General features: G+C 38.2%; 1 long non-coding RNA gene across 1 annotated transcript; it reads left to right on the top strand.

Moving 5' to 3' along the window:
- Window positions 1-3,587: 3,587 nt before the first annotated feature.
- Window positions 3,588-8,638, top strand: LOC138146821 (uncharacterized). The gene is made up of 2 exons (XR_011164610.1): window positions 3,588-3,986; window positions 8,288-8,638. It is a non-coding gene; the product is annotated as an uncharacterized lncRNA (long non-coding RNA).
- Window positions 8,639-18,053: the final 9,415 nt, after the last annotated feature.

Genomic DNA, 18,053 nt, shown 5'->3' with positions numbered 1-18,053 from the left:
AGGATGATTTCAGAAAAACCTAGAAAGACTGACATGAACTGATACAGAGTGAAGTGAGCAGAACCAGGAGAACATTGTACACGGTAATAGTGATACTGTAAAATGAACACCTGTGAATGACTTAGCTCTTTTCAACAATACAGTGATCCAAGACAGTCTCAAAGGACTCATGATGAAAAATGTCATCTGCCTCCAGAAAATGAATTAATGGCCTCTAGATGTAGACCAAAAGCAGCCACACCACCCATTCTCTCTCTCTCTCTCTCTCTCTCTCTCTCTCTCTCTCTCTCTCTCTCTCTCTCTCTCTCTCTCTCTCTCTGTCTCCTTTCTCTTTTTCATTTCTATCTTTCTTTTGGTTCAAATTATCTTCTACAAAGTGACTAATATGTAAATATGTTTTAAATTATTGTACCTGTATAACCTCTATCACACTGCTTACCGTCTCAAGAAAGGATAAGGGGATAGAGGGAGAGACTTTGGAACTCAAAATTTAAAAAAATGAATGTTAAAAATTGTTAGTAGTTGTAGATGTAATAACAGAATCTGACTGAGGGCAAAAAAGAGTCATCATCAGAGAGGCCACTGGAAAGAAGATCTCATGTAACATTTGATTAGACTGTGCTAACAAGTGGCAAAATATTCAATGGCTTATTAGTAACCTTGCAGATTATTGGTATCCTAAAGAGGTTTGAACATGAGCCTGCAAACTTGTTGTATTAGTGGTGATAAATCACTGGATTCTGTTCTTATCATTCTGTAAGTCATTATTTCTTAGAATTTCATATTGTATGTGAAAATAAACTGCCTGTTCCATTTATGTTTCACATTTGTACATTGGACAGCTTTTTTTTTTCACTATTTCCCCATTTTTTTTGGGAAAACCCATAACCATTTCTGTGATTAGCTGTTCGGAAAGTATCAACTTTCCTGAAGACTCTGGGTTGGGGTTTGGAATGAATTACTGGAGAGCCTAATCCCCCTACTGAGAAGATGGTCAGATCCAGAGCAAGGAACCCAGGGTGAACTTCTATGAAAGGTAAAGGATGGAGTTTAGTTCAAGTCACTAGTCCCCGTGGCCTCAGATAAGCATTGCCCAGCTAGCCCCTGGGTTAGATAAGCAAAGAACATATCAGGACACTCACATTTTTGATTTGTAATTTGATACTTTCTTAGTAAATCACTTAGCTCCTTCCTACTGATTCACATTCATTTCACAATGGAAATGGAGATAGGTTGGCAGTGCCATTTATTGAATTGTTAGAGCCGAACATGTCATTTACAAGGTAGTAGTGACTTTCCTCATTAAAAGAATTAAGATCTGTAGTATGTCAAGCAGTCAACCCTTATGGCAAACCTGTTGTGTTTTGAGCATTGTACTAGGTATTGGCTTGGGAAATAGAAGGAACTTGTTCTGGGGAAAGAAGTCTGAGCCAAAGGATGCTCTTTCTGTATACAAAGTACCCTTAAACAAATACTAGTGGCCATTAATCAACCAGACAAAGGCATCCACCAACAAAGAGAGAGGAAAATATAGTAATTAAAATTAAGAAGTCCAAGAATATTATTGAATTCACAGTAGAAAAGACTCTCTAGAGGGCTCATTTCATCTTTGATAGAAGAAGACTAGAAACATCTAAATACTGTGCAGTATCCTTTCTGTGTAGTTTTGTTTCCTATCACTTAATGTTAATGAGTGAAGAATACAGGGAATCATTATATTTCTGGAAGGGGGGAAGATAAGTCTCAGTGTCATTAAGATGGGTGCCTCCAAGATGAGAGGAAAGCAAAATCTCACTAATTGCTACTCCAGTAATCTAAGCCTCAGGGACATTGGGACAAAGGCTGAATTACCGTTAGTATAAAAAGAAAGGATTTACTATGCATCTTAGTACATATACTCACGAATATTTTAACTTCACTTTCAAGAACTGACAATTTCATTGGTGTGGGTGCACTCCTTTTCTGATCCAAATTGTAATTCCTCCATGCCTTGGGAGGCTGCTTTGTGAGCTCAGATCGACAAAATCCATTACTTGGGCATTGACCCTCTGGTGATGAGCCTTTCTGTGTTTACCTTGGTTGATCCTTAAATGAAAGACATATGGCCTGCCATTAGGCTCCTTCTCAAAACCTTTCCAGTTTGGTAAAGTCAACTATAGCTTTTATTCCACTAGGATAGTCTTCAAGAATGCAGGCTGCTCAAATGGTAGGATGGAGACCCTGGAGCAGGACTTCAAAAAACATATACATAGATTGTCATGTTTGTAGAAAGCCTTTGTGTATAGGCCAGGTAATGGTCTGGCAAATGACCCATTGTTAGAGTACTAGTCTAATTAAATTTTGATAAAGTAGTCACCAAAATGTTCAACATTAGGTAGTGAAGTTTTTGGCTGCAGCAAATTCATGAAGAACATCTCTTCTGTTCTAATTTGTAAACATTTATTAGGCAATGCACGAAGAGCTAGGAATACAAAGATGTGTCATTACACAGTCTCTGCCTCCTTAGGCCTAAGATTTAGGACTAGAAGCTATTTTAGAGATCATCTCCAAAAATCTCATTTTTCAGATAAAAACACTAAGGTGAGATGAAATGACCCTCCCAGGGTCAAAGAGAAAGAAAAGTAGCAGGACTGGAATTTAAGCCCACGTCCTCTGAACCCAAATTCTATGCTTTTTCTGTTTCACTATAAGAGAATTACAGTTTAGGAAAGGTGTGAGAGTTAAAGTTAGTTTAAAATGTTGGCAGGACATAGAGATATTCAGCAGAGAGCTGGAAATATGAGACTAGAGGATAGTACTGAGCTTGAGAAAAAAATCTGAAAGACATTTTCATCTCCATGAAGGCAATAATTAAAGCCATAAAAGTGGTTGAGATTTTTGGGAGAAAGAGTATAAAGAGAGAAGAGAAGAACTCAATGGAGAGAGCCTTCACCTCCAGTGGCTGGAGGAGTGTATATACATACTGGTATACATTGATGAAGTCATGCATGTTTTGAAATTTTAAAGAAGCAGGTGACTCAGACAATCGTTTAACTTCTCAATGTCCTGGGAAACTCTCTACTCCCATAGGTTGCAGAATAGTTTCTGATATACACTGATAGAGGGAGTTTCCTTACCAGGAGTTGTCTCTACCAGTAAATTCACTTCTTTAAAGGAAAAGAAGAAGGAGGTGAAGGAGTATGCATAGTACCCAAACCCTTTAATTACCAACAGCACACATTATTAGTCTCAGAAGCAGATCTGGATTTGAAAATAGAACGCTTAAGTAGCTGTGTGGCCTTTGATAAGTCACAACATCTCTAAGAATTAGTTTTCTTCTCTCTACAACAGGGATATTGGATTGTCTACCTTTGAGATTGTTCTGAGGAGAGTGCCTTGGAGGGGTATATAAATTTATTTTATTCTGGCCAGGATTAGCAACAAAATCTATGGCTGTGGATCTATCCTCTTCAGAGGAATGAGAAATGAATGCATACTCTCAACTTTGTCAGCACTTGGCACTAATCCAATGAACGTACCTGCCAAGGTAGCAAGGGAGGGGTTTGATCCATTAGCCTCAAAATACAGAGTCAGCATCTTTTCCCCCATTCCGCTGTACTCTGGGTGCACTCTCTATGTGACATGCTGACATGCCCATACAGCAGGAGAGCAAGAGAGAGGTCAAAGGTGATTCTTTTGCCATGGACAAAACCATTCCAGCTGATTGTGTGAAATGTAAAGCTCTTTGGCTTTGTTGAGAGAATGGAGACATTGGCAAAGACCTCAAGGAGGAGACAAGGGAAAATGATATAAAAAAAATTGGAAGGCAATAAGGACTGACTGAGGTCCAAGGGAAAGCTCTTTGAATGACTGCCTTTGGCTCCTGATGATCCTTTGGGAATTGATGAGAATGGTCAAGGAATCCAATTTATTTAACATGAAGAAGAGAAAAGGCAGAGAGGATTTTAATAACCACCTTGGGTTTTATGAAATTTTCTCACGCAAAGGTTAGTTATTAAATAATTTCTCTTTCCACATTGGGAATGGAAAAGATAAAGGAGTTTAAATTGTAATTTCTGGAATTTTGATTTTGAGAGTGTTTTTAAATATTGGGCTGGATGAGTGCTTGTGCTGGTCACAGTTCCATATTCAAGGTATCAATCAGAGTATGAGATTTGAGTAACCAATCCCTTTAATAAAAAATATATATGAATATCCGTAGGTTAAAGCAGTTCCCAGGGCAGTTCACAAAAGTAAAAGCTGTTGGCAAGAAAATTAAAAGTAGTCAGCAAAGAAGTTCCCTCGGGTTTCAGGAGCTCTGCCAAAGTCCTAAAAACCACTTTTATATTCTTCTTGCATAAAGGGCCAAAGCTAAATCTCAGAGCAATTTACCTAGGGCAAAGTTAACGCAAACTGTCTTAGTCTGCACTATAACTTCTTCATTCACAACAGTTCTGTCTATTTTTGTGGGAGTATATAGTTAGGGCAGTTAGAGCACTAAGCCTGAGGAAGACTCATCTTCCTGAGTTCAAATCTAGCCTCAGCCACTTACCAGCCATGTGGCCCACCCTACTTTACACACAGTAGAGTCTGGATAATTATTTATTAAAGTGATGAGTCACTCAATGCCATTTGCCTCAGTTTTCTCATCTGTAAAATGAGCTGGAGAAGGAAATGGCAAACCACTCCAGTATTTTTGCCAAGAAAGCCCCAAATGGGATCACAAAGAATTGGGCATGACTGAACACCACTACCACCACCTATGAATTTGCTGGTATATGCCAAATCTTCTTGGGAGAAGGGGGACTATCCATCACCCTCCCTAGTCCTCATTCAGTCATTATTCACCTCTCCAATCTTCTGTCAATCCACACCTTCGACCTCTATCACATTGTAGATACAAATATACATAACTTGCTTTATGCAATAGTTATCTTATCTGGAAAGTTTGTTATTTAAATTTAAAAAATCCTGCAGTGAATCGTTTTGCAACCTTAATAGCAAACCCCATCATCTTTATGCAGATGATTTTCAGATTTATTGGTCCAGTCCTAACCACTCTATTTACTTCTAGTCTTGCTTATTGGATATCTTTAAATAGATGTCTCATAGACATTTTAAACAGAACACATCACAAAACGAACTCATGAACTTTCCCCTCAAAGCCTACTCCCATTGAAACTACTCTATTAATACGGAGGGTACCACTATCCTCCCAGTCACCTAGGATAGCAACCTAAGTGTCACGGGAACAGTTAGGGGCACAGTGAATAAAACACTAACCCCAGAGTCAGTAAGACCTGAGTTCAAATCTGGCCTTAGACACCTACTGTGTGACCCTACACGAGTCACTTAACCTCTGCTTCTGTTTTCTCACCCGTTTGATTGAATAATAATACCTACTTCACAGGGTTATTTGTGAGGCTCAAATGAGAAATTATTTGTAAAGTTCTTAGTACAGTATTGGCACATAGTAAATGATACATCGATATTAGTGACTATTGTTTTTATCTTTGACTTCTCATTCTCGAGCCTCCCCGTAATCCTACCAGTTTGGAAGTCCTTTCATTTCTACCTTCACAACTTCTCTCCTATGTGCCCTCTTTTCTCTTCTAACATTCTTACCACCTGGTGCAGATCCTCATTGCTTCATGCCTGGACTATTGCAATAGTCTTTTTCTTAGTCTCCTTGCCTTAGCTTTCTTCCCCTGGAGAATGGATACCAGCTCATGCTCTATCTGCTGTCAGAATTGATCTTCCTAAAGTGCAAGTCTGACCATGCCACCCTCCCATTCAATGGCTCCCTATTACCTCCAGGATCAAATATAAAATCCTTTATTTGGCATATAATGTCCTTCATTACTTGGCCCCTTTCTAACTTTCTAATCTTCTTACATATTACAATGTCCTCCCCTTTCCCCCCCCCCCCACATGCTTTGTGATCTGTGATCCTGTAATATTGACCTCTTTGCCATTCCTCACACAGGACACTCCATCTCTGGACTTCAGCATTTTCATTTAGAGGGGAAGCTTCCTCTCTCCTCCTTTCTGTCTCCTGGCTTCCCTGGCCTCCTTCAAGTCTCAGCTGAAATTAGAGCTTCTGCAAGAAGCCTTTCCTCATCCCCCTTAATGCTAGGGTTTTTCTTCTGTTGATTATCTCCAATTTCTCATGGATATGGCTTGTTTGTATATACTTGTTTGCATGTGTCTTCCATTAGACTTTGAGAATCAGTCAATAATCTAAGCATTTATCAAGTACTCACTATGTACTATTCCATATATATGTATATGTGTGTCTGTATGAGTGTGTGTGAGAGAGACAGAGAGAGAGAGAGGGAGAGAAAGAGAGAGAGAGAGAGAGAGAGAGAGAGAGAGAGAGAGAGAGAGAGAGAGAGAGAGAGAAGATGGGAGGACAACCTGAGTTCAAATCTGGCCTCAGATACTTAGTAACTGTGTGACCCTGGGCAAATCACTTCTCCCTGTTTTCCTCAGTTTTCTCATCTGTAAAATGAGCTGGGGAAGGAAATAGCAAACTGCTCCAGCATCTCTGCCAAGAAAGCCTCAAGTGGGGTCATGAAGAGTTGGACACAAATGAAATGACTGAACAAAATCTTCCTAAAACGAAACTCTGATAATTCAGCCTTTTGCTCGGATAACTTACATGACTCCCCACTGATTGAAAACTAAAGGTCAAACTCTAAAATATACTATTTCCAATCTGTCCCCAATCTATATTTCCAGTTTTATCTTCAAAAAAGACTTATTGATTCTTTTTCTAAAAATATCTCAGTCATTTCTGAATACATTCCTCTCCCTTCCAATCCCCTCACCCCCAATTATACTCCCTCGTAATAAATAAATACAGCAAACAACTACCACCAAAATAGTAACACAACTTGAAATATAGGAAATATTCTGCCCCCTGGAATCCCCCACCTCTCTACTAATAGGAGGGAGAGGGTGTTTTATTATCTAAGCTTCAGGACAGATAGGTTATTAGAATTACTTAGAATTCAGCTTCCTCATCATGCACAGATGTGGTATAGTAGGTAGAGTGTGAGACTTGGAATTGGAACAACTTGAGTTCAAATCCTGCCTCAGTTTTAGCTGTGTGACTCTGGGAAAGTTATTTAATCTCTGTGTCTGAAATTATTTGTTGGTAAAATGTGTCTAATAAAACCTACCTCCCACAGTTGCTGTAAAGATAAAAAGAATTAAAATGTTTGCAAACCTTTAAACACTATGCAGAATGTTATATTATTAGCATTATCATTACTATTATTGTGGTAATTTGGATATTGCTTTTCTGGTTTTGTTTTCTTCACTCCATAAGTTCATATGAATCTTCCCATTTTTTCTGAATTCTGAAAGTGCAACATTTTTAGCTGCACAATAATATTCCATTATGTTCTCATGTTCCACTTATTCCCCAAATATTCTTGTCCACGCCATTCCATAAATACCTCATAGAGGAAATATCCAACACACCAGGTGTTTTATTAGGATCATGTGACTGTAAGCGTGGATGTACTTGGTCTTTATTGTTCCTTATTTTCAGTATGTGACTGTTTCACCTCCTTAGTCTCCATATCTCTCGCTAATATTGGCTTTGATGACATTTCTAGTGAAAAAGTCAACATTCATGATATGCTATACCTTAGTTATATCCTTTGTAGATCTTTTAAATTACCTATTTATTCATCTGTCAATTTTTTTTAGGTTCCGGTGTCTTGTGATTCATAATTATGCATCACAAAAGGGAAAGAATATTAGTGTTGCAAATATGGGTTTTTAGGAATACATCAAAAAAATTTATAAAACTTTGAACGAAGGACACCATTCCTAGGTATAAACCTCAAAGATCAAAGTTCGAAGACAAGGAGTGATCTGTATTTTTTTTTCCCAATTCCATGTTGGCCAATGATGATACTTGATCATTTGTATCATCTCTCTTCCAGTGTATCTGGATGGTTCCTTTATTACTTTGTTGTTGTTCAGTTGTTTCAATAGTGTCTGAGTCTTAGTAACCTCATTTGGGGTTTTCTTGGCAAAGATAACTAGAATGGTTTACTATTTTCTTCTCTATCTCATTTTACAAATGAAGAAACTAAGGTAAACTGGGTCAAATGACTTGCCCAGGGTCACACAGCTAGTAAGTGTCTGAGTCCAAACTTGAACTCAGATTTTCCTGACTCCAGGCCTGGTCCTCTATCCACTGCACCACCTAGCTGCCCTATTTAAAACTAGCAACCTCAAAAAATTTGAGGGATCAAAGAAATAACCTATTGTCTTCCCTATTATTTTTCAGTTCACTAATATTCCCTGTAGAGAAATGGCTGGATTTATTTAAATTGCCTTGAGATATTATCTTAAAGAAGAGGGAAAGATATGGAGTCTGAATGCAAAGTGAAGCAGACTATTTTCTTTCTTTTTTTGTTTTGTCTTTTCTTTCTCATGGTTTCTTTCATTTGTTATATAATTCTTCTATACAACATGACCAATGTGAAAATATGTTTAATTGGAATGTATATGTAAAGCCTATATCAGATTGCAAGTTGTTCTGGGGAGGGAAGGGGAAAAAATTAAAATTTACAGAAGTAGATGTTGAAAACTAGAAAGAAAGAAATTAAATAAAAAAGAAGGAAGGAACCTCCTTCAGGGCTTGGGACCGGAAGACTTGTGGTTTCTGCTAAGTCATTATATCAAGTGTATCTAAGTATATCTAAGTCATTATATCAAGTGTGTATGAGAGACTATATGTACATTAGATGGAGACCATATATGAAAGTGTGGCATGTTGGGAAGAGTACTAGCCTGAAAATCAGAATACTTGAGTTTGAGTTGTATTTTTATTATTTACTAAATAAACTTAATAAAAAATATAATATAAAAATAATTCATTTAAGGAATTTAATAAATTTATTAGCTGTGTTATTTATTATGCCCAATTATTTATCTCTTGCAGCATCAGTGTCTTAAAACATTTTTTGTGAACTTAAGCAAAAATCAACAAATATTTTGCTACACAAAGAACAGGGAAAAAGTCTGTATGAGAAACTATGAACTTCTGATACAGTTTGTTGTTTTAAATATTGTGACAAATTATGTCCTTTCTGAACTTTTTTCTGTGCATTTGAAAATGTTTTATTAATGTTCCATTTTTAAATATATATATCAGTACCCACTTACCTCCCCTCCCTTTCCCCTGAAGTAAAAGCTCTTCTTTGTGACAAATGTCTGCAGCCAGGCAAAACAGATCAATACTATGACTTTGTACCTCTATTTCATCAGCTCTCTGTCAAGAGAGCAGGAAAGTAATAATCCATATTTTGAAGCATGGTAGGTCATTGCTTTGGTCAGAGTCTTGAATTCTTTATTTTAGAGTTGTTTCCCCTGGCATAATGTAAATTGTTCTCATGAATCTGCTAATTTTATTCCATTCAAATCTTTCTACATTTCTCTGAATCTATCATATTTATCATTCTTATGGTTCGATATTCCATTCCTTATCCCACAATGTGTTCATCCATTTTCCAGTAGATGGGCCCCCTTCTTTTTTCCCAGTTCTTTGCTATAAACAAGAAGTATTGTCCTTAATGTTATTGTACACATGAATCCTTTCCCTCTGCCTTTGGCCTCTTCAGAGAACATCGCCTAATAGTAGCATTGCTAGATCAAAGGGTGTGTATACTTTAGTCACTTTTGGGGGATATTTCTAAATTATTTTCCATTATAGTTGAACCAATTTACAGCTCCACCAACAGTGCATTAGTATGCTTGTTCACCTCCAACCCTCCCCCTAACAATTATTGTTTTCTTTTTTTTGTCATCTTTGACAGTCTGATGAATGTGAAGTAGAACCACAGAGTTGTTTCAATTTGCATTTCTCTTATGAATAATTTGGAGCATTTTTTTTCATATGAATGTTGACAATTTGCACTTTGAAATTTGAGAACTACCTATGTTCATAACCTTTGCTCATGTCTATTGGGGTGGGCATCAGTTTCCTCATCTGTAAAATGGAGATAATATTCCTTGCATTATCTTTGGAACAGTATGTGAGGGAAAAGCTTTATAAACTCTGGAGTATGTGCTATGTCATTTTATTTCAGAACTAATCTTACAGGTCAATTACTTAAATATTGGAAACTAGAATCATAGAATCATAATATTCTAAAGGAGAAAGAGATAATACAAATTTTCTAGGGAGACCCAGGTCTAGGGCAAGCTTGGTGGTCATGTAACTTTAGGCAGTTTTTCCTCCTCCACATCCGTGGGGACACATGGTCTCCAGCAGTCACCATACAGCAGTCTTTGGTGCCAGAGGAGGGAATTGCTTTCATTTGCCCAGATCCTGCTAACCAGGTGATGTAAGCATTCTACAAAGAGAAGACAAATGTTCCCAGCCTTCGGTGTTGCAGTGGAGAAAAATTCCAGGTCACAGCAATTAATTTTTCTATTACTCAGTCAGCAAAAATCTGCAAATTCTTAGTCATCCTTTTTTTAAAAAGCTAGAAATCATCTCTTTTTTCCTACAAATGATTCTTCTGGGCCCAAGGACTAAGCAATATAATATTTTTGGTGTTGTGAAGAAATCGAGATTTTAGTGATATTTCACATTACAGAATACCAGAAATCATACTCCTTGTATAAATACAGCTTTAGTGGGGGAAAAAGATAACAGCAGGGTGCTTGGATAGATTTCCTTGTGAGCAAGGAAAAAGCCTGCAAAATGACCATGAGCTCTGAGAATTGTAGTGTTGGACAGACAACATTTTCTCTTTTTGCCCTGGGAGGGACTGAGATGATTGCAAACTGTGAGAGAGAGAACAAGATTGTGGCTGAGGTTCAGAGAGACTGTCAGCAGCACTGGATTGGTGGCACAAAGCTGACCACAGAGAAGAATAGAAAAGCCTATGCAAGCATTTTGTCATTTGGATTCTGAGACTAGAGAGTGCTGACTGGGACTATCCCTCCGAGAGCCCCCTTCCCAGTACCTTATGACAACAAAACCTTTCTTTATTTTCTCCATTTCTTTAAATTGTTTTTATTCCTTGATTTTGTTTCAAATAAAAACTATGCTCAATAGCAACTTCTTTATGATATGTATCTCTATAGGTTAATTGCATTGAGGGAGGAGTGCAATGGAAAACATCCGTGGATAACTATAAAACATAGAATTCAACCAGTATACAAGTTTGATCCTCTGTTTAGCAGTCAGTCAATAACCATTTATTAAGTACCTACTATGTGTCAGGCTCTTTTTCATTGGGAATATAAAGAAAGGTAAAAGACAATCTCTACTCTCAAGTTCACAGTCTAATGGGGAGGATAACATGCAAAGAACCATTAACAGTATAAGTTGGAGATGATTACTAGAGGTAAGGCACCAGCATTAAGGGGGAGCAAGAAAAAATTTTTTAGAAGATGGGATATCAATTAAGATGTAAGGAAATCTGGGAAGCCAGGAAATGAAGCTAAGGGGGGAGGATATGTCAGGCATGGATAAATATTATTAAAAATGTCCCAGGTGTGGATCAAAGAAAGGTCACATGTTCAAGGCTCTCTATTGGGGAGAGAAAAGGTGTGGTATGGAATGAATCTGTCTGGCCCACTTATTGGGTGAGGGGTGGGGGGTAAGTCAGAAGAGTAAGGCTCTCTTAAATTGGTTTCATTTTCTACCCTAAATCTCCAAACCTTACCAGATAGCAACACCTGTAAGTTACAAGAAGAAAAAACATATCTGTATAAAACTTTCAAAGAAAGCTTTGGGAGTCACTCAGAACAAAAAATGATTGACCCACCTAAAGTAAAATTATGAAGTTAGGTTACATTCATCTTCTGTGACCCCAGCTTCTTCTTTTCTTATTCTTTTTCTGTGATGCTAACCAACTCTTTCCTTTTTTCTTTTGTACCACAACTCTGTTCTGTGTGGGATGAAAAACCCCATTCAAAATTTAATCAAAACTCAGAGGTTTCTCAGGATAAAAAGAGGAAACTTTTATTATTTTCCCATAGGAAAAAGCCAGTCCTCTCCATGATGGATCAGAGAGAGGAGGCACCTCTGGGACACAACACAAGACTTTTTTTTTTAAATTAAATTTTATGTTTATTTTTAGTTTACATCATTCGTTTCCACAAGATTTTCAATTACAAATTTTCTCCCTGTCTTTCCCCTATCCACGACCCCAAAAGAGTGATACGACTGTATACCTCCTCCCCCAATCTGCTCTCTCCTATATCCTTCCCCATCCCCCCTCCGACTTTCCGGTAAGGCAATATGGATCTTCATACACCAGTGCATGTGTATCATTTCCCAGTTGCATGTAAATAATAATAGTAATAACAATAATAATTAATAATAACATTTTAAACATTTAATTTTACAACTTTGAATTCCAAATCTTTCACTTCCTCTCTCATCACCCACCCTTACTGGGAAGATAAGCAATTCAATATAGGTTATGCATGTGTAGTTATGCAAAATATTTCCATAGTGGATATATTGTGAACGATTGACTATATTTCCCTCTATCCTATTCCACTTCCCACTTGTTCTATTGTCTCCTTTGACTCTGTCCCTTTTCAAAAGTGTGTGCTTCTAACTACCCTCCCCCCTAATCTGCCCTCCCCTCCATCATTTCCCCTCTCAATCCCTTCCCCCCTACTCGCCTGTAGGGCAAGATACCCAATTTAGTGTGTATGTCATTTCCTCCCTAAGCCAAATTCAATGAGAGTAAGATTGACCCATTCCCTTTTGCCTTCCTGTTCTTCCCCTCAATTGTAACAGTTATCACTTTCCTCTTCTATATGAGATAATTTACCCCATTCTGTCTCTCCCCATCTCCTCTCATTATATTCCTCTCTCACCTCTCAATTTCACCTTTTAAATATCATCCTTTCCTATTCAATTGATCCTGTGCCTTCTGTCTATGTATACCTGTACACATGTATACACACACTCACATGTGTATTCATATGCACATATACCCTCCTATATAGACATATATATGTATACACACACACACACACATATATATATATACATATATACACATACATTTATATTCCCTTCAACTATCTTCATACTGAGAAAAGTTCCATAAGTTACAATTATCATTTTTCCATGTAGGCATGTAAATAGTTCAACTTTGATAAGTTCCTTATGATTTCTTTTCCCTGTTTACCTTCTCATGCTTCTCTTGCTTCTTGTATTTGAATGTCAAATTTTCTATTCAACTCTGGCTTTTTTCCATCAAGAACACTTGAAAGTCCTCTATTTCATTGAATGACCATCTTTTCCCCTGAAACACTATACTCAGTTTTGCTGGGTAGGTGATTCTTGGTTTTAATCCCAGCTCCTTTGACCTCTAGAATATCATATTCCAAGCCTTTCAATCCCTTAGTATAGAAGCTACCAGATCCTGTGTTATCCTGATTGTGTTTCTACAATATTCAAATTGTTTCTTCCTGGCTGCTTGTAATATTTTCTCCTTGATCTGGGAACTCCAGAACTCTTGACTATAATATTCCTAGGAGTTTTCTTTTGGGGATATTTTTCAGGAGGATGGATTGAGCAGTGGATTCTTTCAGCCTCTATTTTGCCCTCTGGTTCTAAAACATCAGGGCAATTTTCCTTGAGAATTTCTTGAAGAATGATTTTTAGGCTCTTTTTTTGATTATGGCTTTCAGGTAGTCTAATAATTTTTAAATAATCTCTCCTGGATCTATTTTCCAGGTCAGTGGTTTTTCCAATGAGATATTTCACATTGCCTTCTATTTTTTCATTTGTTTAGATATGTTTAATAGTATCTTGATTTCTCATAAAGTCATTAGCTTCCATTTGCTCCATTCTAATTCTGAAGGTCAGTGAGCCATTCCATGCATTGATACTTTTTGTCCCCGAAAAAGGAATCTAAAGTTGGATTGCTGTGCTTGCTTTGCTTCCTTTGCTTGCTCATGTTGCCACTCAATTACTTGACTTTTGAGCTCTTTGCCACAGTAGAACTCTGCTTCCAGAGAGGAGAGCTTTGTCCCAAATTGTGTGCTTTTCGCAGCTGCCAGAGCCATTAGGAGGGTGCCATCTCTGCAGCCCCCACAAACTCTGACTCACTGGTCACACAACTCAGGACTACCACCCAAGATCGTGATCCAAATCTAGGCAGGTTAAAGCAATAGCTATTACCCTCTGAATGTTCTCTTGGCCCCCCTACAATCTGCAGGCCAGGAGCTCTGAAGCAGTCATGTGGAGGTGGCTGCAGGGCTGCCCCATCTCCACTACTTCTATCTCCAGGGGCAGGAGCTGGACCATGTTTCTCTGTTCCAACAGTGTTCTACACTGATCTCTCACTTTTTCTTTGGCATTTATGGGTTGATAATTCTGGAAACTGCCACTGCTGCTGGTGATCCACTCTCCCAAAGTCCACTGCAGCTGCTGGTCAGGGCCACCCTGGGGCTAAATCCGTGGGCTCATGAGGGGCTGGGCTGGGCTCCCAGAATGCTGTGATATGAACCCTTCCTATCCACCTACTAGGCTGTCTTCAGCAGGAGATTTGTTTCTCTCTGTCACTTTGTAGGTTCTGTAGCTCTAAAATTTGTTTAGAGTCATATTTTGTAAGTATTTGAGGTGGTTATGGAGGGAGCTCAGGGATTTTTCCTGTACCTACACCCCCATCTTGGCTCCCAACACAAGACTTTTTAACCCTAACATTGTCAAATCACCACCCACCCCTATTCCCTATTCCCATTGGCTAGGAGATGGGCTTACAGTCTAAACGTGAAATCTTCTTCTAATGACAAGGGACAAAGAAACCCCCACTAATTCCCATTAGCTGGGAGGTAGGCCTACAGTCTGGGCACAAAAAGGACAAAGGACAGGGAAGCAGAGTATAGCTAATCCAAATGCATGTGCCTCTATTTGGTAAACACTAAAGAAAGAAAAAGGAAGGGGTCCTGAGTTGTGTGTTTTTCTTAGTGGACCCAAGACTCTGGTCTGTCTAGTCTTACAAAAAGTCCTTTTATTTGCTATCTTCCCATTAGAATGTAAGCTCCTTGGGGTCAGGGTCTATCATTCTTTTCTGCTTGTGTGTGCATTCCCAGCACTTAGCACAGTGCCTGGCACATAGTAAGTGATTAATAAATGCTTGTTAACTGAGGGCTACCTCAACTAGGCACATAAGGCTTTTTGTGTGGCTAGAGTGCTGCCTTCTTTAAGAAAGTCAATTATTATTAAGCTAATTATCTTTAGAGGAATTGCAATATTTGAATTATCCACCAACTCAGATCAATTTATCTTTGGAATTTTGGAAATAGAGCACTCTTCTAAGAGGTTCCAGAGCCTGTAATTGCCTTTATGGGTCACTTACAACCCAATTCCCACTGGGGAATCCCTGATAAACAGTTTGAATTAATTCCTCACTGGTAAGGTTCTAAATTAATCTGAGGGAAGAAATAGAATATGGTTCAAAATATTAAAATGTAAAATATGCTCTCTGACTAGTTCAGATCCTTCATCCAGTCTGAATTTCTTCTGTCAGCTTTCCAATCTTGCTAGGACTGATGACCTCCAGGACCTCCTCTGACTCTCGAGTTTTAAGTCTGCATACAAGATAGTGCAGCCCCATTTGGGTAGATCAGCTACAGCAACACCAAACCTCTAGGCAGACAGAGTCCATAGTCCAGGAGGTGAGGAAGTCATCAAAGGCAACTCTAGTGAGTTGGCTAGTGAGTTCTGAGCCTAGAAAAGAGGTTTGTTTGAGGAAGGAGAAAGAACTAACAATTGGGAGGACTCAGGAAGGCTTCTCATAGGAGGTGGCCTGAGCTGAATCTTGGAGAAGTTGAAGAATTAGAAGACATAGAGGTGGGGGCAGGAAAAGCAGGCCAGATGAATGTGGATAGTTCTCAGGTGTGACTCATGTTCAGCACCCTAGGGCAAATTCTGCTCGAGGTTTATGTAGGGAAAGAGATGTTGAGATTGTAGAAGATTTTGTTCCTGGCACTCTTTTAAAGTTTACACTGAAAAAGGCACCATAGGATGCTTCCAGGCTGTGAGAATAGTGTTTTATAATTCTGAACCTCTTTCAACAGCTGCCAAAATTCTCAGAAAACACTGGCTCACATATTAAGGCTGCTTTGGGGATACTGATGCTATTCCAAAGTCTGAGGTCCTGGAAATTCCTCTGCCTTTGTGGAGGAAGCATGGTGTCCATGTATTTGACCAGTGCACCTGGCCTGTGGAACAAATGCGATGTGGAAGATATCTTGTGGCTGTTTAGTTTTGCCTTATTCCAGTGTTACTGGCATCCCTCAATTGTGCTAAAGAAGTAAAAATAAATCAGATGACAGTAGGCATGTGAATTGGCCACAAAAAAAGCCAAATGCTACTGAAAGTCAAGAATGTCTGGTAGTAGGGTCTCCAGACAGAGCTGGGCTCTGACAACCTGTGATCAGCCAGGATTTTCTTTGGTATCTTTCCATCCCCCTTTTCTGCTCCCTTTTCCCTGCACTGCTATTGCCTTCTTTCTAATACCCTGTGCTTTCATGTAATTTTCTAGTTACCCAAGTCACTGTAGGGTCTTGCTTGAGTGTGTTTTCCTTGGGCAAAGCCTGGACTCTGGAATTCTCCCTCCACCCTTCCCCTTCTAACCTCAAACCTGATCTACCCTCTTTCTCCCCATCCAATTACTGATACTCTTAGTTGGCTGTCTCCCTAGAAAAGATCTGATAAATAAATTCACTCTGCTTAGGAACAACTGAATGAAAATACCAGTACAAATTTGCATCTTGAAATGGCCACAATTTATTCATCCAAAGCAATATATTTTAATTTTTTAAAAATATTTTATTTCCCCCCAATTACCTGTAAGAACAATTTTTAACTTTTTTTTAAATTTTGAGTTCCAAATTCCCTCCCTCCCCCTTTTTCCTCCCCTTTCTCTGACATGGCAGTTTAATATGGATTACACATGTGCAGTCATGCAAAATATTTCCATTTTAGTGATGTTGTGAAAGAAAACACACACACACACCAATACAAATAAAAATAATCAAACAAGAAAAACAAAGAAAATTTTGGAAAGTATGCTTTGACATGTTCAGACTCTTATTAGTTTTTTCTCTGGAGGTGGATACCATTTTTCATCATAACTCCTTTAGAAATTGCCTTTTATCGTTTTATTGCTTAGAATAGCTAAGTCACTCACAGTTAATCATCATACAATATTGATGTTGCTATGTTCTCCCGGTTCTGCTTATTTCACTTTGCATTAGTTCATGTAAGTCTTTCCAGGTTTTTCTGAAATCATTCTGCTTTCCTTTTCTTATAGCACAATAATATTCTGTCACAATGATACACCACAACTTGTTCAGCCATACCCCAACTAATAGGCATCTCCTCAATTTTCAATTCTTTGCCACCACAAAAAGAGTTGTTATAAATATTTTTGTATATATAGGTCTTTTTCTTTTCTTTTTTGCTAATTTCTTTGGGATACAGATCTAATAGTGATATTGCTAGGTCAAACAATATTAATAGTTTTATAGCCCTTTGGGAATAGCTCCAAATTGCACTCCAGAATGTTTGAATCAGCTCACAACTCCACCAACAATGTAATAGTGTCTCAAACTTCCACATCCCCAACCAACATTTGTAATTTTCCTTTCCTGTCATATTAGCCAATATAATAGGTATGAGGTGGTACCTCAGAGCTGTATTAAATTGCATTTCTCTAATCAATAGTGATTTAGAGCATTTTTAAAATATTAAGCAAAAAATTTTTAGAGATAAAATTTTTAGCACTCAGAAGAAGTTCATGGATCACAAATTTAGAGCTGGAAAGAACCCTAGAGACCATTTAGTATAACCATTTTCATTTTACAAATGAAGAAACAAAGACTGAGAAAAATAAAGTGACTAGCCCACAGTCACAGAGTAAAGAGTAGCAAAGTTGAGTTTTGAATCCAAATCCTCTGATTACAGATTCAGCGGGGTATTGTAATAGTAATGGAATTTAAAGATCCCCCTGTATTGGCTTGGTTTTTGGTTTGATTGTGTTAAAACCCAGAGCTTGTGAATC

The sequence above is a fragment of the Petaurus breviceps genome, unplaced genomic scaffold, assembly GCF_028583685.1.
Source record: "Petaurus breviceps papuanus isolate PSGF00001 unplaced genomic scaffold, PetGlider_PUasm1.0 90775, whole genome shotgun sequence".
NCBI lineage: Eukaryota > Metazoa > Chordata > Mammalia > Diprotodontia > Petauridae > Petaurus > Petaurus breviceps.
The sequence above is the reverse complement of the archived record's forward strand: the minus strand, read 5'-3'. Positions and strand labels throughout refer to the sequence as shown.